This window comes from Cherax quadricarinatus, chromosome 79 (genome assembly GCF_038502225.1).
Source record: "Cherax quadricarinatus isolate ZL_2023a chromosome 79, ASM3850222v1, whole genome shotgun sequence".
Classification (NCBI taxonomy): domain Eukaryota; kingdom Metazoa; phylum Arthropoda; class Malacostraca; order Decapoda; family Parastacidae; genus Cherax; species Cherax quadricarinatus.
The window spans coordinates 6,177,931-6,205,343 of record NC_091370.1 but is presented as its reverse complement, the minus strand read 5'-3'; the positions used below and the strand labels follow the sequence as shown (position 1 = coordinate 6,205,343).

Here is a 27,413-nt window from a genome sequence, read left to right as displayed (position 1 = left end):
CTGGGCCGTATAGCCTGATCATCACTGGCTGGGCCGTAAAGCCTGATCATCACTGGCTGGGCCGTAAAGCCTGATCATCACTGGCTGGGCCGTAAAGCCTGACCATCACTGGCTGGGCCGTAAAGCCTGACCATCACTGGCTGGGCCGTAAAGCCTGATCATCACTGGCTGGGCCGTAAAGCCTGACCATCACTGGCTGGGCAGTAAAGCCTGACCATCACTGGCTGGGCCGTAAAGCCTGATCATCACTGGCTGGGCCGTAAAGCCTGATCATCACTGGCTGGGCCGTAAAGCCTGACCATCACTGGCTGGGCCGTAAAGCCTGACCATCACTGGCTGGGCCGTAAAGCCTGACCATCACTGGCTGGGCCGTAAAGCCTGATCATCACTGGCTGGGGCGTAAAGCCTGATCATCACTGGCTGGGCCGTAAAGCCTGATCATCACTGTCTGGGCCGTAAAGCCTGACCATCACTGGCTGGGCCGTAAAGCCTGACCATCACTGGCTGGGCCGTAAAGCCTGATCATCACTGGCTGGGCCGTAAAGCCTGACCATCACTGGCTGGGCCGTAAAGCCTGACCATCACTGGCTGGGCCGTAAAGCCTGATCATCACTGGCTGGGCCGTAAAGCCTGACCATCACTGGCTGGGCCGTAAAGCCTGATCACTGGCTGGGCCGTAAAGCCTGATCATCACTGGCTGGGCCGTAAAGCCTGACCATCACTGGCTGGACCGTAAAGCCTGACCATCACTGGCTGGGCCGTAAAGCCTGACCATCACTGGCTGGGCCGTAAAGCCTGATCATCACTGGCTGGGCCGTAAAGCCTGATCATCACTGGCTGGGCCGTAAAGCCTGATCATCACTGGCTGGGCCGTAAAGCCTGATCATCACTGGCTGGGCCGTAAAGCCTGATCATCACTGGCTGGGCCGTAAAGCCTGATCATCACTGGCAGGGCCGTAAAGCCTGATCATCACTGGCTGGGCCGTAAAGCCTGATCATCACTGGCTGGGCCGTAAAGCCTGATCATCACTAGCTGGGCCGTAAAGCCTGATCATCACTGGCTGGGCCGTAAAGCCTGATCATCACTGGCTGGGCCGTAAAGCCTGATCATCACTGGCTGGGCCGTAAAGCCTGATCATCACTGGCTGGGCCGTAAAGCCTGATCATCACTGGCTGGGCCGTAAAGCCTGATCATCACTGGCTGGGCCGTAAAGCCTGATCATCACTGGCTGGGCCGTAAAGCCTGATCATCACTGGCTGGGCCGTAAAGCCTGATCATCACTGGCTGGGCCGTAAAGCCTGATCATCACTGGCTGGGCCGTAAAGCCTGATCATCACTGGCTGGGCCGTAAAGCCTGACCATCACTGGCTGGGCCGTAAAGCCTGACCATCACTGGCTGGGCCGTAAAACCTGACCATCACTGGCTGGGCCGTAAAGCCTGATCATCACTGGCTGGGCCGTAAAGCCTGATCATCACTGGCTGGGCCGTAAAGCCTGATCATCACTGGCAGGGCCGTAAAGCCTGATCATCACTGGCTGGGCCGTAAAGCCTGATCATCACTGGCTGGGCCGTAAAGCCTGATCATCACTAGCTGGGCCGTAAAGCCTGATCATCACTGGCTGGGCCGTAAAGCCTGATCATCACTGGCTGGGCCGTAAAGCCTGATCATCACTGGCTGGGCCGTAAAGCCTGATCATCACTGGCTGGGCCGTAAAGCCTGATCATCACTGGCTGGGCCGTAAAGCCTGATCATCACTGGCTGGGCCGTAAAGCCTGATCATCACTGGCTGGGCCGTAAAGCCTGATCATCACTGGCTGGGCCGTAAAGCCTGATCATCACTGGCTGGGCCGTAAAGCCTGACCATCACTGGCTGGGCCGTCAACTTGTATCATAGCAATAAATCAATTTCAGAAAACATTGAGATGTTGATGTTCATCTTCAGTCTGAGAACTTAATTTTAGCTGTAAATGTCTGGGTATATATATATATATATATATATATATATATATATATATATATATATATATATATATATATAGATATATATATATATAGATATATATATATATATGTAGGTAGTAGGTTGGTAGACAGCAACCGCCCAGGGAGGTACTACCGTCCTGCCAAGTGAGTGTAAAACGAAAGCCTGTAATTGTTTTACATGATGGTAGGATTGCTGGTGTCCTTTTTTTCTGTCTCATAAACATGCAAGATTTCAGGTACATCTTGCTACTTCTACTTACACTTAGGTCACACTACACATGCATGTACAAGCATATATATGTATATATACACATCCCTCTGGGTTTTCTTCTATTTTCTTTTTAGTTCTTGTTGTTGTTTATTTCCTCTTATCTCCATGGGGAAGTGGAACAGAATTCTTCCTCCGTAAGCCATGCGTGTTGTAAGAGGCGACTAAAATGCCGGGAGCAAGGGGCTAGTAACCCCTTCTCCCGTATAAATTACTAAATTTAAAAAGAGAAACTTTCGTTTTTCTTTTTGGGCCACCCCACCTTGGTGGGATACGGCCGGTTTGTTGAAGAAAAAAAAAAAAAAAAAAAAATATATATATATATATATATATATATATATATATATATATATATATATATATATATACACATGTGCAGAATAACCACTGTGAAAAAATAGTGAAATCCCAAGCACTTTCGTGATTTTTCACATTATCAAGGAACTAGTGCTTTGACAATGTGAGTAATCACGAAAGCGATTGGAATTTCACTATTTTTTTTTACAGTGGTTGTTCTGCATATTGTGATATCACCTGTTTACTGTGATATTATTGCAAACACACACACACATATATCCTAGGTAGTAGGTTCGCAGACAGCAACCGCCCAGGGAGGTACTACCGTCCTGCCAAGTGCGTGTAAAACGAAAGCCTGTAATTGTTTTACATGATGGTAGGATTGCTGGTGTCTTTTCTGTCTCTCAAAGATACAAAGTTTCTGGTACGTCTTATTACTTCTACTTACACTTAAGTCACACTACACATACATGTACAAGCATATGTATACACACCCCTCTGGGTTTTCTAATATTTTCTTACTAGTTCTTGTTTATTTCCTCTTATATCCATGGGGAAGTGGAACAGAATTCTTCCTCCGTAAGCCATGAGTGTCGTAAGAGGCATTAAAATGCCGGGAGCAAGGGGCTAGTAACCTCTTCTCTTGTATACATTACTAAAGCAAAAAACAAACTTCTGTTTCTCTTATATATATAATAATAATAACAATAATAATATCTTTATTTTACTACAAGTACGTGTACAGGGAATACAGTCCTAGCTGATAACAATGACATACTACTATATAGAAAGTCCCTTGTTATGCTCCGCATTTCGGGCAAATTAGGTCGTGTCCCAGGATGCGACCCACACCAGTCGACTAACACCCAGGTACCCATTTTACTGATGGGGAACATAGACAACAGGTGGAAAGAAACACGTCCAATGTTTCTACTCTGGCTGGGAATCGAACCCAGGCCCTCGCCGTGTGAAGCGAGAGCGTTAACCACCATGTCTTCTATGTCTTCTATTTAGAAAAGATCAATAAATGCTTGAGTCCTCGCTGGATATGTCAAACTCCCTCATTAAACCTGCACCACTTTATCCAGTTGATTCCACTTATTAACCACAATCAAAGTAAGGAAATACTTTCACAGTTCCCTGTGACACCCTCCCTAGTTCTGATTAATACCCTCCCCTGGTTCTGATCAATACCCTCCCCTGGTTCTGATCAATACCCTCCCCTGGTTCTGATCAATACCCTCCCCTGGTTCTGATCAATACCCTCCCCTGGTTCTGATCAATACCCTCCCCTGGTTCTGATCAATACCCTCCCCTGGTTCTGATCAATACCCTCCCCTGGTTCTGATCAATACCCTCCCCTGGTTCTGATCAATACCCTCCCCCTGGTTCTGATCAATACCCTCCCCTGGTTCTGATCAATACACTCAACTGGTTCTGATCAATACCCTCCCCCTGGTTCTGATCAATACCCTCCCCTGGTTCTGATCAATACCCTCCCCTGGTTCTGATCAATACCCTCCCCCTGGTTCTGATCAATACCCTCCCCTGGTTCTGATCAATACCCTTCCCTGGTTCTGATCAATACACTCAACTGGTTCTGATCAATACCCTCCCCTGGTTCTGATCAATACCTTCCCCTGGTTCTGATCAATACCCTCCCCTGGTTCTGATCAATACCCTTCCCTGGTTCTGATCAATACACTCAACTGGTTCTGATCAATACCCTCCCCTGGTTCTGATCAATACCTTCCCCTGGTTCTGATCAATACCCTCCCCTGGTTCTGAACAATACCTTCCCCTGGTTCTGATCAATACCCTCCCCTGGTTCTGATCAATACCCTCCCCTGGTTCTGATCAATACCTTCCCCTGGTTCTGATCAATACCCTCCCCTGGTTCTGATTAATACCCTCCCCTGGTTCTGATCAATACCCTCCCCTGGTTCTGATCAATACCCTCCCCTGGTTCTGATCAATACCTTCCCCTGGTTCTGATCAATACCCTCCCCTGGTTCTGATCAATACCCTCCCCTGGTTCTGATCAATACCCTCCCCTGGTTCTGATCAATACCTTCCCCTGGTTCTGATCAATACCCTCCCCTGGTTCTGATCAATACCTTCCCCTGGTTCTGATCAATACCCTCCCCTGGTTCTGATCAATACCCTCCCCTGGTTCTGATTAATACCCTCCCCTGGTTCTGATCAATACCCTCCCCTGGTTCTGATCAATACCCTCCCCTGGTTCTGATCAATACCTTCCCCTGGTTCTGATCAATACCCTCCCCTGGTTCTGATCAATACCCTCCCCTGGTTCTGATCAATACCCTCCCCTGGTTCTGATCAATACCCTCCCCTGGTTCTGATCAATACCCTCACCTGGTTCTGATCAATACCCTCCCCTGGTTCTGATTAATACCCTCCCCTGGTTCTGATCAATACCCTCCAATGGTTCTGATCAATACCCTCCCCTGGTTCTGATCAATACCCTCCCCTGGTTCTGATCAATACCCTCCCCTGGTTCTGATCAATACCCTCCCCTGGTTCTGATCAATACCTTCCCCTGGTTCTGATCAATACCCTCCCCTGGTTCTGATCAATACCCTCCCCTGGTTCTGATCAATACCCTCCCCCTGGTTCTGATCAATACCCTCCCCTGGTTCTGATCAATACCCTTCCCTGGTTCTGATCAATATCCTCCCCTGGTTCTGATCAATACCCTCCCCTGGTTCTGATCAATACCCTTCCCTGGTTCTGATCAATACCTTCCCCTGGTTCTGATCAATACCCTCCCCTGGTTCTGATCAATACCCTCCCCTGGTTCTGATCAATACCCTCCCCTGGTTCTGATCAATACCCTCCCCTGGTTCTGATCAATACCCTCCCCTGGTTCTGATCAATACCCTCCCCTGGTTCTGATCAATACCCTTCCCTGGTTCTGATCAATACCCTTCCCTGGTTCTGATCAATACCCTCCCTTGGTTCTGATCAATACCCTCCCCTGGTTCTGATCAATACCCTCCCCCTGGCTCTGATCAATACCCTTCCCTGGTTCTGATCAATACCCTCCCTTGGTTCTGATCAATACCCTCCCCTGTTTCTGATCAATACCCTCCCCCTGGCTCTGATCAATACCCTCCCCTGGTTCTGATCAATACCCTCCCCTGGTTCTGATCAATACCCTCCCCTGGTTCTGATCAATACTCTTCCCTGGTTCTGATCACTACCCTCCCCTGGTTCTGATCAATATCCTCCTCTGGTTCTGATCAATACCCTCCCCTGGTTCTGATCAATACCCTCCCCTGGTTCTGACCAATGCCTTCCCCTGGTTCTGATCAATTCCCTCCTCTGGTTCTGATCAATACCCTCCCCTGGTTCTGATCAAACCCTCCCCTGTTCCGATCAATACCCTCCTCTGGTTCTGATCAATACCCTCGCCTGGTTCTGATCAATACCCTCCCCTGGTTCTGATCAATGCCTTCCCTGGTTCTAATCAATACCCTCCCCTGGTTCTGATCAATACCCTCCCCTGGTTCTGATCAATACTCTTCCCTGGTTCTGATCTATACCCTCCCCTGCTTCTGATCAATACCCTCCCCTGGTTCTGATCAATACTCTCCATGGTTCTGATCAATACCCTCCCCTGGTTCTGATCAATACTCTTCCCTGGTTCTGATCAAGACCCTCCTTGATTCTCATCAAGACCCTCCCTGGTTCTCATCAACACCCTCCCTGGTACTGATCAATATCCTCCCCTGGCAATGATCAATACCCTCCCCTGGTTCTGATCAATACCCTCCCCTGGTTCTGATCAAGACCCTCCCTGGTTCTCATCAACACTCTCCCTGGTACTAATCAATATCCTCCCCTGGCAATGATCAATACCCTCCCCTGGTTCTGATCAATACCCTCCCCTGGCTCTGATCAAGACCCTCCCTGGTAGTGATCAATACCCTCCCCTGGTTCTGATCAATACTCTTCCCTGGTTCTGATCAAGACCCTCCTTGATTCTCATCAAGACCCTCCCTGGTTCTCATCAACACCCTGGTACTGATCAATATCCTCCCCTGGTAATGATCAATACCCTCCCCTGGTTCTGATCAATACCCTCCCTGGTTCTCCTCAACTGTTCCAACGTCAACACATGTTTAGGGGCTGTGCCAAAAGAATAACAAATGAGCATCATGATGGATAAATGAAGGGAAATAAACACTGGCAAGCAAATTGTTTGTGCCAACTTAAATTTTAGGGTCGGAATTAAAACACAAGTTTATGATCTCCGGGTATCTAAAATAACTGATACCAACTAGATACAGAAACCTGGAAGTAAAAAAGAACATTTAGAAACCATGGGCAGATACTTTGAACTTAAGAGTGTTATACTCTGTACCGTTCACTAAGTACCGTTCACTAAGTACCGTTCACTAAGTCTAGTGCGTATTGCTGTATCCAGCTCTGGTCACCTTTAAGAAAAAGCATTAATAAAGGGGAACGTTACACCAGAAGAGATGGAACAGGAAGAAGAGCAGCAGCAACGGGAGTGAGAGGAGCAGGAGGAACAGGAGAAGAAACAGGAGAAGCAGCAAGAGAAGGAACATGAGAAACAGAAGGAACAGGAGAAGTAGCAAGAGAAGGAACCGGAGAAGCAGAAGGAACAGAAGCAGCAGAAGAAACAGAAGAAGCAGCATGAGAAGGAACAGAAGAAGCAGCAAGAGAAGGAACAGGAGAAGCAGCAGGAGAAGGAACAGGAGAAGCAGCAGGAGAAGGAACAGGAGAAGGAACAGGAGAAGCAGCAGCAGCACCAACACATACACACGACAAAAAAAAAAAAGAAATTAAATTTTATGAGAGGTGAGCTGACTACTAGCATGAATCACTCTAGTTCAAGCTGAGTATTAGCATGAATCTAGTTCAAGCTGAGTACTAGCATGAGTCTAGTTCAAGCTGAGTACTAGCATGAATCTAGTTCAGGCTGAGTACTAGCATGAATCACTCTAGTTCAAGCTGAGTACTAGCATGAATCACTCTAGTTCAAGCTGAGTACTAGCATGAATCACTCTAGTTCAAGCTGAGTACTAGCATGAATCACTCTAGTTCAAGCTGAGTACTAGCATGAATCACTCTAGTTCAAGCTGAGTACTAGCATGAATCACTAGTTCAAGCTGAGTACTAGCATGAATCACGCAAGTTCAAGCTGAGTACTAGCATGAATCACGCAAGTTCAAGCTGAGTACTAGCATGAATCACTAGTTCAAGCTGAGTACTAGCATGAATCACTAGTTCAAGCTGAGTACTAGCATAAATCACGCAAGTTCAAGCTGAGTACTAGCATAAATCACGCAAGTTCAAGCTGAGTACTAGCATAAATCACGCAAGTTCAAGCTGAGTACTAGCATGAATCACTAGTTCAAGCTGAGTACTAGCATGAATCACTAGTTCAAGCTGAGTACTAACATGTTAAGCTGGTTGCAGCTTCACTTTCGTTAGGTAAGACACATATGCAACAGTTAGACAACTTTATTCCGAAACGTTTCGCCTACATAGTAGGCTTCTTCAGTCGAATACAGAAAATAGGCAGGAACAGTAGAGATGTGAAGACGATGTAATCAGTCCATCACCCTTGTAGTCGTAGAATTTGAGGTTGTCAGTCCCTCGGCCTGGAGGGACTGACAACCTCAAATTCTACGACTACAAGGGTGATGGACTGATTACATCGTCTTCACATCTCTACTGTTCCTGCCTATTTTCTGTATTCGACTGAAGAAGCCTACTGTGTAGGCGAAACGTTTCGGAATAAAGTTGTCTAACTGTTGCATATGTGTCTTACCTAACAACACACTCTTAAACCTGTTATTTCAGAAGAATGAAGTACACGTGAAAGCTGTACTACAGCGGCTGTGCTACAATGGTAGTACAGAATTAAACACACAAGTGTTATATTTCTAGTTCATTCACACACACACACACACACACACACACACACACACACACACACACACACACACACACAAGCTAAGTACGTTGGTTGACAGGACAGGAGAGAGAGGACCGGAGAGGTAGGGGGGATATAATAAGAACATAAGAGCATAAGAACGAAGGAACACTGCAGAAGGCCTACTGGCCCATGCGAGGCAGGTCCAAGTCTCCTACCGGCTTAAGCCAATGCACCCAACCTAGTCAGGTCAGGTCACATTGACTTAAGGGAGGAACACGGCAACCGACCTGGTAGCACAAGCTATCAGGTCCAACTCACACCCACCCACATCCACTCATGTATTTATCCAACCTATTTTTAAAGCTACACAACGTTCTGGCCTCTATAACTGTACTCGGGAGTTTGTTCCACTCATCCACAACTCTATTACCAAACCAGTACTTTCCTATATCCTTCCTGAATCTGAATTTTTCCAACTTAAAACCATTGCTGCGAGTCCTGTCTAGGCTAGATATTTTCAGCACACTATTTACATCCCCTTTATTTATTCCCGTCTTCCATTTATACACCTCAATCATATCCCCCCTAATTCTACGTCTTTCTAGAGAGTGCAGATTCAGGGCCTTTAGTCTAATAACGATATATAAAATACTGAGAGGAATTAACAAGGTGGACAGAGACAATATTCCAGAGATGGGACACAGCAATAAGGGGTCACCGTTGGAAGTTGAAGACACAGATGAATCACAGGGATGTTAGGAAGTATTTCTTCAGTCACAGAGTTGTCAGGAAGTGGAATAGTTTGGGAAGTGATGTAGTGGAGGCAGGATCCATTCATAGCTTTAAGCAGAGGTATGATAAAGCTCATGGTGCAGGGAGTGATCCGGTAACGGCCAGTGAAGAGGCGGAGCCAGGAATTATGAATCGACCCCTGCAACTACAACTAGGTGAGTACAGATCGCAGTCAGTAGGATTCGATGCCACGTCAGGAAGATTGGCAAGGTTCCCAAGTGACCCATGCTTGAGGCCCACTGGTGTGCCAGGGCTGGGAGAAACATGGCTTGTAAGCCAGGCTGCCCAGCTCTTGAGGCATCTGTGGCCGATTGGTTTAGAGCGCCACTTGTGAACCTTGCCAGTTTTCCTGACGTTGTGTCGAATCCTACTGACTGCTATTATACTCTGTATATGTTAGTTTCTTTCTGCGTTGTGCACGGATTCCACCACATTAAGTGTCCAAGTGATGTGTGAATACAAAATGTTTCCCCAGTTATATTTCATCATGGTACTCATCTAAGGTGTTACTCTGGCAGCCTGAGCTGGGAGACTTATAATAAGGATATCTTAAAGTACACACAATGGGTATCTTACGTGAAGGAGAGTTAGCAAGGCGGCCGAGGTGTGCAATGAAGACCAGAGATACATCCACACTCCACTCATCACCACAGCATCGTTGTCTAGTGAGAACCCAGGGTAAAGTTCAGAAAAACTCGGGGTCCATTCACAAAATTTCCAACGACGCCACAAGCAGAAAGTGAGCACTGTGAAAGTCAGTTAACTTCTCCTGTGGACACTACCACACAAGTGAGACCAGGTGTGCGCGGTGGAAGTTAGTAGCATGATACAGGGGTCCAACATCTCCCCCTCCTCCCTACCCCTTCCCTTTCCTTCCCTTCCTCGGGCGTTTGAAGGAGGTACTCACACAGCACCTCCCAATACTTCCCACCTGGGGTGACTGATGCGCTGGTGTGTGGGTACCCACCCGTCTTTGGCAGCCAGTAACAAGTGAAGTGTTTAGAAAGTTCCTCGTCTAATAGCCCACAATGCTCTGCATACAAGGCCCCTCAGGGAATGTTCCTTGATGTTGGTGAGGGGCTCTTGATTTAGGGAATTGGATCTGTGCTCCAGTTCCCCGAATTAAGCCTGAATGCCTTCCACATCCCCCCCAGGCGCTGTATAATCCTACGGGTTTAGCGCTTCCCCTTGATTATAATAATAATAATAATAATAATAATAATAATAATAATAATAATAATAATCTGCATACAAGGGGCTTTTGGCATGTACACTCAACCACTGGATTTCTTTTGTACAACTATGTATCATGTCTAAATAATAAATAAAAAATAAATTAAAATTACTGAACAGAAACTTTAGTAAGAAAAGCAATAACATTAATATAGCCGCTACAAAGTCCATTATATATAAAGGCCTATTAAAAATAAAAGTCATTTAATATAAAGGTTAATATTTATAAAGCTGAGTATCGACTAATGGCAGCTCCTGTGAACGGTGTTGTTAAGGAACATCTTAATTTCTTACGTTACATATTTCTCCATTTAAAAAAATATTTTTGATACTCTTAGTTCTATTTTTTTATTTATGAATTTCTTCCCTTTTTATTTTAATGACCTGATGAGAACATGTATTTTTCGAAACGCTGTCACAATAACTATGATTATATTCTTGTTGATCCTACTGTTCATCATAAAGTGAGCTTTACACGTACTCCAGAACTCTAAGTTAGTCACACTTGAGTCCTGAAGGTAGGAAGTACAGAACCTCTGGCAAGACAGAGATGGAGTAAGTAATGGTGAAAGTGATTCTTCTAACTCCATATACACAGCAGGTCTCCAAGGTAAACAGCCTCTGGACGATAGATTAATGCACGTAAGGGAAGTCGGCAACATAGATCCATAACTTAGGGATAAGGATTGGCTGTGAGAGTCGGGCCTGGGCTCGGACGCAGGACTGGGCGAGGCGAGAGAGCATCAGGTAGTCAGTCATGTGTCACAACAGCTGCCTACCGGACCCAGTGCGGCCCCGTGTATCTCCGTGTCCCTTCCCTGGAATGCGCTAGGCTGTGCATGGGCTTGTGTAGTTACTTTTTTTTTTTCCTTTTTGTTTACCATCTGGCTGGAAGGCGTGTCGTGGATGGTTTCCAATATGTTTATTGAACCTAACTTAACCTAACCTTAATGAAATTGATTCTATTGAATAACTAAAGTGTAATAAACACTTGTCAGTTCTCAATAATAACCTACATGGATACAAAAACTTAGCAGATTGATCTGTATATTTCGACCCTCTTCTGGGATCTTCTCCCCCTGCTAAAGAGGATCCCAGAAGAGGGTCGAAATATGCTGATCAATCAATCTTCTGAGTTTCTGGGTCCATGTGGGTTATTATTGAGCATTGACATTATTAAAAATAAACGTAGTTGAATTGAGTAATAGCAAGCATTAGGAAATTGAAGGTGAGCACCACGTCAAAGATTGACGTAATATAATGAGAATGTTATCTCTTTCCCTCGTCTTTTATCACGTTTTCTATTAATTTCCTCTTCCTCCCGCTTCTCTCTCTCTGTTATGGAGTACGACAGAAGTGATGGTAGCAAAGGAAACAACTGCTGACTGTTATGGAGGCGTTGTGTTGATAGTCTTGGTGGAACCCAGCCTGTCTGCTAGGCCTGGTCGAGAGCGAGGGAGAAGCCTCTAGTCCACGGCCTACGTATTTAGTTTAAAAAAAGGGTCACGTGATTAGGCTGGGCCAGGGATCCTGCCTGTAAAATGGAGTTATAACAATATATATTGCACAAGTATTACACTGCTGACATCTTCGTCCCCACGCAAATTCTAATTATTTCTTGTTCCTTATTGTCTTTTCCAATTTTTCGTCGCCTTCCTCCTTTACTTATTCCTCCTCCCTCTCCTTCTCCCTCCCCCACCGTCTCCATCTTTCTCCTTCTCTTCTCCCCGATCCTCTTCCTATTGCTCTTCCTCCTCGCCTTCTTGTTTCTCTTCTTCCTTTTATAGTTCCTACTCTTCAGGCAGCTGGGGCGAGGGAGGAGCAAATGGAAAGTAAAGAGTCAACACGAGAATGGTGTCACAACACGTCACCCCGAGACTAGCGTCACAACAAGTCACCCCGAGACTAGCGTCACAACACGTCATGCCGAAACAGGCTGCGTCACACATCCCACTAAAATGACACGCATCACAAGGGACTGGCGCCGCACGTCCCACTATAATGACACATCACAGGAGACTGGCCTCACAGGAAGTATATCATCATTGTCTTAACCCAGATGGCCCACGCACCTTGCTGCCTCGCCTCTCCTCCAGATAGGGTGACGGACAAAGTAAGATCAGGTGAATGTCAATACAGCACGAGATGTGGCCATTCCCAATTCTACACAAAATTATCTAGGTGAGAATTTGTGTTGAAAGAAGACAGCCAAGCACCCAAGTCTTGCCAAGCATTTTTAAGCTTGTTCGATTATAGGGCCCACTAGACTCAACACTTCCCAAAGACATATTGATACATTGTGTTTATATTTTAGTGGGGAACAATGTCCTGACACAGGTCTTAATCTGATGACCAGTCATGTTCTTTTAAAGAAGGATCGGTGATGCACAGTTAATAATCATATGTTGGGTGCCAGATGTTTCCATGACTACTGCACCACGACTGCAGCCCTGCAGTCATAGTGTCATTACGCCCTATGGTGGGAATGCTGCATATCTTTGATAAGACTCACGTCTTATCAACACCTGGATATCTTCATTGCTAAAACGTTTTTAGCTTCTGTTAGTGATACATCATTAGTGTCTTCAGTCCAGTATACTCTGGAATCGTTCTTCTCAAACCCAACGAACTTATCTCAGGACCAACCCCAAGTACCATAATGACTAAGGTTTGACCACCCACTCTAGCCTGCTGACAGTGGAGTATGAGTACATATTGATCGGTCAAACTGCCCTACAATTTCCTTCATACATGACTCAGTGGTAACAAATTCGGCTCACAACAGAAGAATTCGGGTTCAATCCTTTTGGAGAATGAAGACAATAAACATACTTCCTTGCACCTGTTGCCTCAATTTACCTAGTAGGAAATAGGTACCCGAGTGTTAGCCCACTGTTATAGGTGGCATCCTGGTGGGTGGTAATATACCTTTGATAGGGCTGGGCTTGGAAATGAGCTCAGGTAGAATAACAACTTGCAAAATAAGTTTGGGCAAATGGCTGCGACTCTTTCCCTGTATTTTTCATACAGAGGTTCGAGAGTATTAGGTTCTGACCCTCCCTCTGCTCTTACACAGGGATCCTATTGCACACACTGGCGGTTCATACATACGAGTACGAGGTCACGATGCCCCAAGCCAAAAACTTAGTTTTATACCATTTATCTCCATGAGAATGGGACCTGGGATTCTCACTAGAGGATGCTCGTGGATGCATCAAACATCAAGACCCTCACCTTACCCGTACTTAGTTCCTGTGTGTGGAACCTGCTGCTAGTAAATGTAAGGGAAAAAGAGTTCCTTGTACAAAGTGGAGATCTTCAGTGTTCCGTAACCACAATAGGCTTAGCACTACCCCATAAATATAATAATTGTAGTTAATTTTCTCCTGTTTAGCCCATAAGTCATTGGTGGCTTATGGGCTAAACAGGAAAAATTTTACTCCAAATGGGAAAATGCCGTAGACGTAAATTTACGCCAAAATTCTAGGGCCACCAAACAGTCCTATATAGCCTAGTTAGGACTACATCAGAGAAAACAAATCTGCACCATAAATATTCACAGTATTAAAAAAACTGCTGTGTACAGGACATTGCGGAAACATGTAAATGCCATTTACATTTCTTTACATTTCTTCACTGTAACTGAACAATAAATACAAGTGAATTATATGAAAACATACGGATTAGTGTACAACATATGATTAATTAAAATAAAACACGTCTATAATTTTTGAACAGTTTTGTATACTGGAGAAGAAAGGAGCTTCAATGAATAGTTTATGGGACGTTGAAAACAAAAATAACCATAATAACAATAGACTAGCTCAAGAAATAGACTAGCTCAAGAAATAGACTAGCTCAAGAAATAGACTAGCTCAAGAAATAGACTAGCTCAAGAAATAGACTAGCTCAAGAAACAGACTAGCTCAAGAAATAGACTAGCTCAAGAAATAGACTAGCTCAAGAAAGTAGTATTTATTTTTTAAACTATTATGCATGTTGCTGTAGGACACTGTATATAATAATAATAATAATAATAATAATAATAATAATAATAATAATAATAATAATAATATCTTTATTTACTACCAGTACATGTACAAGGTATACAGACCATAGTTGACATCAATGACATACTACTATATAGAAAGCTGCTTGTTATGCTGAGCATTTCCCGCAAATTAGGTTAGATTTGTCCCAGGATGCGACCCACACCAGACCCTCAACGTGTGAAGCGAAAGCCTTTGCCCACCAGGCCATTGTGGGTGTGAATCAAGAGCCTTTTCCTAGTATAGTTTATTTATGCTCCTTCCTTCCCAGGTCAAATTTTAGGTTAAGTTAGGTTAGGAAAGGTAAGGTTAGGTTAGGTTAGGCTAGGTTAGGTTAGGCTAGGTTAGGCTAGGTTAGGCTAGGTTAGGGTTGTCAGGAAACAGGACAAGTGTTTCCTGACGGTGATCTCAGTCATGTGTTGACCCGCAGTCAGGTCATAAATGACCCGCAGTCAAGTCATACATAACCCGCCTGGATCCATATCTATTTAAACTGAGATCATTTGCATTTTAAGTATCATTTCCGTATTCAGTGACCTCAAAATCAGTTTTATTTCCCAAGTATCTTTGCTATAAACTAGTCTATTACAAAATATTGAAAAAATTGCTAAAAAAATGGTAATAGTAACTTGGTTAATTATTATAATCATGGGGAGCGCTAAACCCTTAGGATTATACAGCGCACGTGGGGGGGGGGCGTGGAAGGTATTCAGGCTCACTTCAGGGAACTGAAACACAGATCCAGTTCCCTAGATCAAGAGCCCCTCACCAGGGAACTGGAACACAGATCCAGTTCCCTAGATCAAGAGCCCCTCACCAGGGAACTAGAACACAGATCCAATTCCCTAGATTAAGAGCCCCTCACCAGGGAACTGGAACACAGATCCAATTCCCTAGATCAAGAGCCCCTCACCAGGGAACTAGAACACAGATCCAATTCCCTAGATCAAGAGCCCCTCACCAGGGAACTGGAACACAGATCCAATTCCCTAGATCAAGAGCCCCTCACCAGGGAACTGGAACACAGATCCAATTCCCTAGATCAAGAGCCCCTCACCAGCATCAAGGAACCTCCCTTGAGTTGGTAACTTGGTTGAGACAGCGAGCACTCCTGGTGCCACAATGACGTCACAAAGGTCACATTACAACCTGGTGCCATAATGACGTCACAAAGGTCACATTACAACCTGGTGACATAATAACGTCACAAAGGTCACATTACAACCTGGTGCCATAATGACGTCACAAAGGTCACATTACATCCTGGTGCCATAATGGCGTCACAAAGGTCACATTACAACCTGGTGCCATAATGACGTCACAAAGGTCACATTACAACCTGGTGCCACAATGACGTCACAAAGGTCACATTACAACCTGGTGCCACAATGACGTCACAAAGGTCACATTACAACCTGGTGCCATAATGACGTCATAAAGGTCACATTACAACCTGGTGCCATAATGACGTCACAAAGGTCACATTACAACCTGGTGCCATAATGACGTCAAAAAGGTCACATTACAACCTGGTGCCACAATGACGTCACAAAGGTAACATTACAACCTTCACATCTCAGTAAATAATAAACAGATTTTAATCATTCTTGTCTTACTACGCAACTAAAATCAGGGAGAATTGTTTGGTGTAATTATTATTTTTTTTTTCAAAAATTTCCGGCACTGAGCACACGTTTATTTTAGACCTTCAGCAGTTGAATAAAGTTATTATTTTTTGTGGGAATATTCCACTTCATAAATAAACGGAAAATTATTATTATTATTATAAAAAAAAGCGCTAAGCCACAAGGGCTATACAGCAATAAACGGAAAAGTCGATGAAACCAGTTGAGTGTAATTTCATCCGCCCCACAAGTTGTTGCACACCATCAACAACACAGGGAGACAGGGAATGTTCGTGGTTGTACGTGTCCTTGCTTGTTTGTTGATCATTAGGTAATGTCTCGGTTCCTGGTTCTACTTCAGACTTGCTGTTGCTCAACTCTTTTCTAGCTTCGTGAACCTTATCATGCATATTCTTGAAGCTGAGGATGATACGAGTTTCGTTGCTCCTATCTGTACTCTCTTAATTCAGTCTTTATCTGATGTGTAATTAGAAGACCCCCACTAGACAACATACTGAAGATGGGGGGGAGGGAGGGTCTGACGTGAGTAGCGTAGAATTAACATTGTTGAAGATGGGGGAGGGAGGGTCTGACTTGAGTAGCGTAGAATTAACATTGTTGAAGATGGGGGAGGGAGGGTCTGACGTGAGTAGCGTAGAATTAACATTGTTGAAGATGGGGGAGGGAGGGTCTGACGTGAGTAGCGTAGAATTAACATTGTTGAAGATGGGTGAGAGGGTCTGACGTGAGTAGCGTAGAATTAACATTGTTGAAGATGGGGGAGGGAGGGTCTGACGTGAGTAGCGTAGAATTAACATTGTTGAAGATGGGGGAGGGAGGGTCTGACGTGAGTAGCGTAGAATTAACATTGTTGAAGATGGGGGAGGGAGGGTCTGACGTGAGTAGCGTAGAATTAACATTGTTGAAGATGGGTGAGAGGGTCTGACGTGAGTAGCGTAGAATTAACATTGTTGAAGATGGGTGAGAGGGTCTGACGTGAGTAGCGTAGAATTAACATTGTTGAAGATGGGTGAGAGGGTCTGACGTGAGTAGCGTAGAATTAACATTGTTGAAGATGGGGGAGGGAGGGTCTGACGTGAGTAGCGTAGAATTAACATTGTTGAAGATGGGGGAGGGAGGGTCTGACGTGAGTAGCGTAGAATTAACATTGTTGAAGATGGGGGAGGGAGGGTCTGACGTGAGTAGCGTAGAATTAACATTGTTGAAGATGGGGGAGGGAGGGTCTGACGTGAGTAGCGTAGAATTAACATTGTTGAAGATGGGGGAGGGAGGGTCTGACGTGAGTAGCGTAGAATTAACATTGTTGAAGATGGGGGAGGGAGGGTCTGACTTGAGTAGTGTAGAATAAATAGCTTCAGGTGTTTTGTGGTATAAATATCTTGCCATGAGACCAAACATCGTGTTGGCTCTGATTCTCGCAGTCAGATATAGCTCAGTGCTAATGAGCGTTCCAAGGTCTTTCTGAATGGGTTACTGTACAAATTATATATATATATATATATATATATATATATATATATATATATATATATATATATATATATATATATATATATATATATATATATATATATATATTTATTCACCGGTATTCTCCCGGCCCGGGTCTTTTCCAAGTAGTGGTGACCCGGCCTTGGCTCCCTATCTAGGGAGTGTCTCGAGACTTAAGTCTCCCATGGGAGGAGGTACAAGTACCTCCTCATCTTTGGGACCAAGTGTCCCCAGGCCTAGCCACAGTCCCCGCCCTCACGGGGCTCGTAGGGAGAAGCTAGGCCTCTGGTCTGCCTGCACTTGTTCCCATTAAGGTCTTCTGGCCACTGGGACAGCCTGTCTGTGACTTTCTGCACTGACAATCGGTCACGTATGACGCACATCTTCCCAGTTTCGTAAATTATGCAATCTTTGTAATCTCAGATGGAAGCCGCATTTCTAGAAATTCGTATAAATTAAAAATATCGAGTCGAGGACCACTCCATGAAGTACCCCACTGATCACTCCTCCAATCAGAGGCCTCACCATTAAAAGCCATTCGCTGTTTCCATTCAGTAAGTCTATCACTGTTACACTGCTGAAGACTCTGCCCCTTGCCACGAACCTTTACTCTACTAAGTAATCTTCGGAAGTGGCAATTTGTCAAATGCTGCTCAAAGGTGAATAACACTGCTACATCTCTGAGGACTTCGCTGCTTCAATTGTTTTAAATGAAGTGTGGGGGGGGGAGAGGGAGAGAGGGAGGGGGGAGAGAATGAATTCAACAAAATTGGATACATCAGCAGTGTGTTGCTATCCTACTCTATATGATAGTTACACAGAGGGAACCAAACCTGTGTTTATTGTATTCCATCACTCAGGGTGGATCACATAAGTAATGATGAAATCCGTCAGCCTGAGCTGGGAGACTTCAACAGTGTCAGCCTGAGCTGGGAGATTTCAACAGTGTCAGCCTGAGCTGGGAGATTTCAACAGTGTCAGCCTGAGCTGGGAGATTTCAACAGTGTCAGCCTGAGCTGGGAGACTTCAACGGTGTCAGCCTGAACTGGGAGACTACAACAGTGCCAGCCTGAGCGAGGAGACTACAAAAGTGCCAGCCTGAGCTAGGATACTTCAGTCAGGCACTGTGGATATGGTCAAGTCTTCCGGATATGGTCAAGTCTCCCGGCTAAGGTGCATCAGTTACGGTAGATTCATAGGTGTCGTTCCAGCAGAGCTGGAGTTACTATCACTTGGCACCCGAGAGGAGAGAGAGGTGGGAGTAACAGAGTGAAGTTAGGGAGAGGGAGGGTAAGGGGTGAGGGTGTTATACGAACAGAAAAACGCATACAATTAACAGACAAACACTCCTCTCTCCCCTTCCATTCATTATATCAACTTACCCCACTACCCGAAACACCCCAAACACACCACTACCACCTGCACAACCACCACCCACACAGATTACCACCACCTGCACCACCACCACTATCATCCACAGAGACTACAGCCGCACCACCCCCCACGCACACTACACCCGCACCACCACCTACACACACTACACCCGCACCATCAACCACACACACTACACCCACACAACCACCCACACACACTACACCCGCACCACCACCTACACACACACACTACACCCGCACCACCACCTACACACACACTACACCCGCACCATCAACCACACACACTACACCCACACCACCACCCACACAGATTACCACCACCTGCACCACCACCACTACCACCCACAGAGACTACACCCGCACCACCACCTACACACACTACACCCACACCACCACCCACACACACTACACCCACACCACCACCCACACACTACACCCACACCACCACCCACACACACTACACCCGCACCACCACTCACACTACACCCGCACCACCCCCCACACACACTACACCCACATCACCACCCACACAAACTACACCCGCACCACCCCCTCACACACTACACCCGCATCACCACCTACACACACTACACCCGCACCATCAACCACACACACTACACCCACACCACCACCCACACACACTACACCCGCACCCCCACACAGTACACCCACACCACCACCCACACACACTACACTCGCACCACCACCCACACACACTACACCCACACCACCACCCACACACACTACACCCGCACCACCCCCCACACACACTACACCCGCACCACCACCCCCACACACTGCACCCGCACCATCATCCACACACACTACACCCACACCACCCCCCACACACACTACTCCCGCACCACCTCCACACACACTACACCCGCACCACCACCCACACACACTACACCCGCACCATCATCCACACACACTACACCCACACCATCACCTACACACACTACACCCACACCACCACCCACACACACTACACCCGCACCATCATCCACACACACTACACCCACACCACCCCCACACACACTACACCCACACCACCACCCACACACACTACATCCGCACCATCATCCACACACACTACACCCACATCGCCACCTACACACACTACACCCACACCACTACCCACACACACTACACCCACACCATAATCCACACACACTACACTCACACCACCCCCCCACACACACTACACCCGCACCACCCCCACACACACACTACACCTGCACCACCACCCACACACACTACACCTGCACCACCACCCACACACACTACACCCGCACCACCACCAATACACACTACACCCGCACCTTCCCTCACACACTACACCTGCACCTTCCCTCACACACTACACCTGCACCTTCCCTCACACACTACACCTGCACCACCACCCACACACACTACACCTGCACCTTCCCTCACACACTACACCTGCACCTTCCCTCACACACTACACCTGCACCTTCCCTCACACACTACACCTGCACCTTCCCTCACACACTACACCTGCACCTTCCCTCACACACTAAACCTGCACCTTCCCTCACACACTACACCTGCACCTTCCCTCACACACTACACCTGCACCTTCCCTCACACACTACACCTGCACCTTCCCTCACACACTACACCTGCACCTTCCCTCACACATCAACATAACGTTGTAGGTCCTTCAGGTGCTGAAATCTTAATGAAATATCTGGCAATATTCTCATTGTCTTATCTCCCAGCTAAGACTGACAGGTTTCAACACTGCCAGACATCAATTTTGCGTGATGACGTATGAGAGGGAGACGTAGCTAGCTCTTGTTCCCACTTTGTAATTAAAGCAGCTGCACACTGCTGATGCATCCAACTTTACTGCATAAAAAATAAATGTACATCCTTGAATTGCGGTTCTGTAATACTGGCTGTGCCCGTAAGACGCTGTAATGTCACACACCAAGAGAAACAATCATACAAAAAATAACATTTGTATATATATATATATATATATATATATATATATATATATCTATATATATATATATATATATATATATAGATATATAGGGGGGAGGGGGTAAAGGAGGTTTTGTGTGCGAGGGGCTTGGACTTCCAGCGGGCATGCGTGAGCGTGTTTGATAGGAGTGAATGGAGACAAATGGTTTTTAATACTTGATGTGCTGTTGGAGTGTGAGCAAAGTAACATTTATGAAGGGATTCAGGGAAACCGGCAGGCCGGACTTGAGTCCTGGAGATGGGAAGTACAGTGCCTGCACTCTGAAGGAGGGGTGTTAATGTTGCAGTTTAAAAACTGTAGTGTAAAGCACCCTTCTGGCAAGACAATGATGGAGTGAATGATGGTGAAAGTTTTTATTTTTCGGGCCACCCTGCCTTGGTGGGAATCGGCCAGTGTTATATATATATATATATATATATATATATATATATATATATATATATATATATATATATATCTATATATATATATATATATTTATATATATATAATTTATATAGGATGGGGTCCACCTCTGGTGTAAATTGTGGGACCCATAGCCTCGGAGAAGTGGATAAAAAGGCTTCAAGGAAGAATATTTGGATTTCTTCCTGAAGCCATTTGAATATTCCACTTCCCCTACCACCCCATCTTTTAAACTATTTTTTTTTACCAATAGGAATATTTTATTACATAATATGGCACAGAAGATTTAAGAGATACATTGTTGATATAAAGGTGGCATATATATATTTATATACATGTTGTTACGTGTGTATCACCGATTATAAGGCGAAAATCTCATCCAGCTCCTCAGAGCTGGGGCGTGTGCCCAAAATGCAGCATGCATTACCCCTTTGAACAGCCGCGCTGAGCCGCTGGAACAGAAAACTAGCTGCCCTGGGATCCCTAGTTATCCTGATGAGTCTTTTTCCCAGCTCCTTAAGGAAATTAGATGCACTCTTTCCCCATGAGCCAAGGGTCTCTGAGCCTATGGGAACAAACATAATGATGGGCAAGTTCTCCATATTTTCTAGACTTTTGGGACTCCCTAAAGCTGGCAGCTGCCCCTCCTTCCTCCCTGGTGTATTGGAGATAGGTATCAGCCAAGGTAGATGCACATGTATAGTCCCACACCACCTGCTTCCCATCTGTCCAGGCTTGAAGGGTGATACCATCTGGACGCTTCTGGCTGCCATCAGATCTGCATAGTTGGGGTGGCTCCCTTACTGCTGGGCATCCAGCTGTTGTGAGGCTCCTCTTGATAATGTTATTAACCTCCTCATGTCTTGCAATCTTTCCCTTGGATTTACGGCACACAAGACCATGGTACCCGAATCGGTCTGCTGCTTCACTGCCACAAATACAAATATATATATATATATATATATATATATATATATATATATATATATATATATATATATATATATATATATATATAGTGTGTGTGAGTGTGTGTAATTTTGTTGAAAAATAAAAAAAAAGTTTTGGAGTGAGATTAATAAGTTGAGAAAGCCGAGAGAACGAATGGATCTGATAGTCAAAAATAGGAAAGGAGAGTTATTAAATGGAGAGTTAGAGGTATTGGGAAGATGGAGGGAATATTTTGAGGAATTGTTAAATGTTGATGAAGATAGGGAAGCTGTGATTTCGTGTATAGGGCAAGGAGGAATAACATCTTGTAGGAGTGAGGAAGAGCCAGTTGTGAGTGTGGGGGAAGTTCGTGAGGCAGTAGGTAAAATGAAAGGGGGTAAGGCAGCCGGGATTGATGGGATAAAGATAGAAATGTTAAATGCAGGTAGGGATATAGTTTTGGAGTGGTTGGTGCTATTATTTAATAAATGTATGGAAGAGGGTAAGGTACCTAGGGATTGGCAGAGAGCATGCATAGTTCCTTTGTATAAAAGCAAAGGGGATAAAAGAGAGTGCAAAAATTATAGGGGGATAAGTCTGTTGAGTATACCTGGTAAAGTGTATGGTAGAGTTATTATTGAAAGAATTATGAGCAAGACAGAGCGTAGGATAGCAGATGAACAAGGAGGCTTTAGGAAAGGTAGGGGGTGTGTGGACCAAGTATTTACAGTGAAACATATAGGTAAACAGTATTTAGATAAGGGTAAAGAGGTTTTTGTGGCATTTATGGATTTGGAAAAGGAGAATGACTGGGTACCTAGGGGGGCAATGTGGCAGATGTTGCAAATGTATGAAATAGGAGGTAAGTTACTGAAAGCAGTGAAGAGGTTTTACGAGGATAGTGAGGCTCAGGTTAGAGTGTGTAGAAGTGAAGGAGATTATTTTCCAGTAAAAGTAGGCCTTAGACAAGGATGTGTGATGTCACTATGTTGTTCAATATATTTATAGATGGGGTTGTAAGAGAAGTGAATGCTCGGGTCTTAGCAAGAGGTTTGTGGTTAAAAGATAAAGAATCCAACACAATGTGGGAGTTGCCACAGTTGCTCTTTGCTGATGGCACTGTGCTTTTGGGAGATTCTGAAGAGAAGTTGCATAGGTTGGTGGATGAGTTTGGTAGGGAATGTAAAAGAAGAAAATTAAATGTGAATATAGGAAAGAGTAAGGTGATGAGGATATAAAAAAAAATAGGTAGCGAAAGACTGGATATCAGATTGAAGGGAGAGAGTATGGAGGAGGTGAACGTATTCAGATATTTAAGAGTGGACGTGTCAGCAGATGAGTCTATGAAAGATGAGATGAATCACAGAACTGATGACGGGAAAAAGGTGAGTGGTGCGCTTAGGAGTCTGTGGAGTCAAAGAACTTTGTCCATGGAAACAAAGAGTGGAATGTATGAGAATATAGTTATATCAATGTTCTTATATGGGTGTGAAACATGGGTGGTGAATGTTGCAACAAGGAGAAGGCTGGAGGCAGTGGAGGTGTCGTGTCTGAGGGCAATGTGTGGTGTGAATATAATACAGAGAATTCATAGTTTGGAAATTAGGAGGCGGTGCAGGATTACCAAAACTATTATCCAGAGGGCTGAGGAGGGTTGTTGAGGTGGTTCATGCATGTAGAGAGGGTGGAACGAAATAGAATGAGTTCGACAGTGTATAAATCTGTAGAGGAGGGAAGGTGGGGTAGGGGGCGACCTAGGAAAGGCTGGAGGGAAGGGGTAGAGGAGGTTTTGTGAGTGAAGGGCTTTTACTTCCAGCAGGCATGCATGAGCGTGTTAGGAGCAAATGGAGACAAATAGTTTTTAGGACTTGACGTGCTGCTGGAGTGTGAGCAAGGTAATATTTATGAAGAGAGTCAGGGAAAGCGGCAGGACGGACTTGAGTCCTGGAGATGGGAAGTACAGTGTCTGCACTCTGAAGGAGGGGTGTTAATGTTGCAGTTTTATAACTGTAGTGTAAGTGCACCTCTGGCAAGACAGTGATGGAGCGAATGATTAAAGTTTTTCTTTTTTGGGCCACCCTGCCTTGGTTGGAGAAGGCCGATGTGTAATAATATATATATATATATATATATATATATATATATATATATATATATATATATATATATATATATATATATATATATATGTGTGTGTGTGTGTGTGTGTGTGTGTGTGTGTGTGTGTGTGTGTGTGTGTGTGTATCACCAGGCAGGGTGACCCGAAAAAGAAACACCATCATTCAAATTATCACTGCCTTGCCAGATAGTTTACGTCACTCTACTATCAGATATCCTAAACAACTCCTTTAGAGTGCAGTCACTATACTTCTCACCTCCGGGACTACAGCATTCCCACCTCTCCTATAGAGTGTAGGCACTGTACTTCCCACCTCCTGGCGTCAAATCTGGATTTCAAAACTAACCAACTTAATGATAAACAAGGAAGACAAAATATCACAAAAGACTAGGGATCAAAATGCAATACATGCCAGCTGACGGCCTGAGAATGCCTAGCTGGATGAACCTTTCCCCCGACTCACCCAGTGAAGAGTGACAACCTCAGACTGTTATCAGATGATCTAGAGAAGTTTACCCCAACCACAGCGGTTCTGGTTATCGTGCTGACTGCTTGCCAAGATGGTTACAATTATGAGGAAGTACACGCAACAACCACCACCACTGTTCCTGCTGCTGCTTCCCCCCCATCACCACAACCACCATCACCACCATCACCACCATCACCATCTGTACCACCAACACGCAAGACGGAGGAGAGACTTATAACATGTTAGATATGTGTCTACAGTGTTTCAGCACGGGCGAGTGTTTGCACGTGATCAGTGACGATAAGGCTGACTAGCCCCACACCACGTCAACCACTAGCCCCACACCACGTCAACCACTAGCCCCATACCACGTCAACCACTAGCCCCACATCACGTCAACCACTAGCCCCACACCACGTCAACCACTAGCCCCACACCACGTCAACCACTAGCCCCACACCACGTCAACCACTAGCCCCACACCACGTCAACCACTAGCCCCACACCACGTCAACCACTAGCCCCACACCACGTCAACCACTAGCCCCACACCACGTCAACCACTAGCCCCATACCACGTCAACCACTAGCCCCACATCACGTCAACCACTAGCCCCACACCACGTCAACCACTAGCCCCACACCACGTCAACCACTAGCCCCATACCACGTCAACCACTAGCTCCACACCACGTCAACCACTAGCCCCACACAACGTCAACCACTAGCAACACACCACGTCAACCACTAGCCCCACACCACGTCAACCACTAGCCCCACAAGTCAACCACTAGCCCCACACCACGTCAACCACTAGCCCCACACCACGTCAACTACTAGCCCCACACCATATCAACCACTAGCCCCACATCACGTCAACCACTAGCCCCACACCACGTCAACCACTAGCCCCACACCACGTCAACCATCGCCCCACACCACGTCAACCACTATCCCCATACCACGTCAACCACTAGCCACGCACCACGTCAACCAGTAGCCCCATACTACGTCAACCACTAGCCCCGCAATACGTCAACCACTAGCCCCACACCATATCAACCACTAGCCCCACATCACGTCAACCACTAGCCCCACACCACGTCAACCACTAGCCCCACACCACGTCAACCATCGCCCCACACCACGTCAACCACTATCCCCATACCACGTCAACCACTAGCCACGCACCACGTCAACCAGTAGCCCCATACTACGTCAACCACTAGCCCCGCAATACGTCAACCACTAGCCCCACACCACGTCAACCGCTAGCCAAACACCACGTCAACCACTAGCCCCGCACATCAACCACTAGCCCCACACCACGTCAACCACTAGCCCCATACCACGTCAACCACTAGCCCCACACCACGTCAACCACTAGCCAAACACACGTCAACCACTAGCCCTATACCACGTCAACCACTAGCCCCATACCACGTCAACCACTAGCCCCACACCACGTCAACCACTAGCCCCATACCACGTCAATCACTAACCAAACACCACGTCAACCACTAGCCCCATACCACGTCAACCACTAGCCTCACACCACGTCAACCACTAGCCAAACACCAAGTCAACCACTAGCCAAACACCACGTCAACCACTAGCCCCGCACCACGTCAATCACTAGCCCCACACCACGTCAACCACTAGCCCCACACCACGTCAACCACTAGCTCCACACCACGTCAACCACTAGCCAAACACCACGTCAACCACTAGCCCCAAACCACGCCAACCACTAGCCCCATACCACGTCAACCACTAGCCCCACACCACGTCAACCACTAGCCAAACACCACGTCAACCACTAGCCCCGCACCACGTCACCCACTAGCCCCACACCACGTCAACCACTAGCCCCATACCACGTCAACCACTAGCCCCACACCACGTCAACCACTAGCCCCACACCACGTCAACCACTAGCCCCACACCACATCAAACACTAGCCCATACCACGTCAACCACTAGCCCCACACCACGTCAACCACTAGCCCCACACCACGTCAACCACTAGCCCCACACCACGTCAACCACTAGCCCCACACCACGTCAAACACTAGCCCATACCACGTCAACCACTAGCCCCACACCACGTCAACCACTAGCCCCACACCACGTCAACCACTATCCCCATACCACGTCAACCACTAGCCACGCACCACGTCAACCAGTAGCCCCATACTACGTCAACCACTAGCCCCGCAATACGTCAACCACTAGCCCCACACCACGTCAACCGCTAGCCAAACACCACGTCAACCACTAGCCCCGCACATCAACCACTAGCCCCACACCACGTCAACCACTAGCCCCATACCACGTCAACCACTAGCCCCACACCACGTCAACCACTAGCCAAACACACGTCAACCA

General features: G+C 46.1%; 1 protein-coding gene across 3 annotated transcripts in view; it reads right to left on the bottom strand.

Annotated features, from left to right (window-relative positions):
• The window catches only part of LOC128705326 (uncharacterized), a 161,384-nt gene that overhangs the window by 109,207 nt on the left and 24,764 nt on the right, over positions 1-27,413 (bottom strand). For 2 of the 3 annotated variants that reach the window (XM_070101863.1, XM_070101865.1), the window contains exon 1: positions 9,852-11,132. The exons of the other annotated variant lie outside the window; for it this stretch is intronic. The gene's annotated coding sequence lies outside the window, so the exon portion shown is untranslated. Of the gene's footprint in view, positions 1-9,851; positions 11,133-27,413 lie in introns of those variants that run through there. 3 annotated transcript variants of the gene reach the window in all.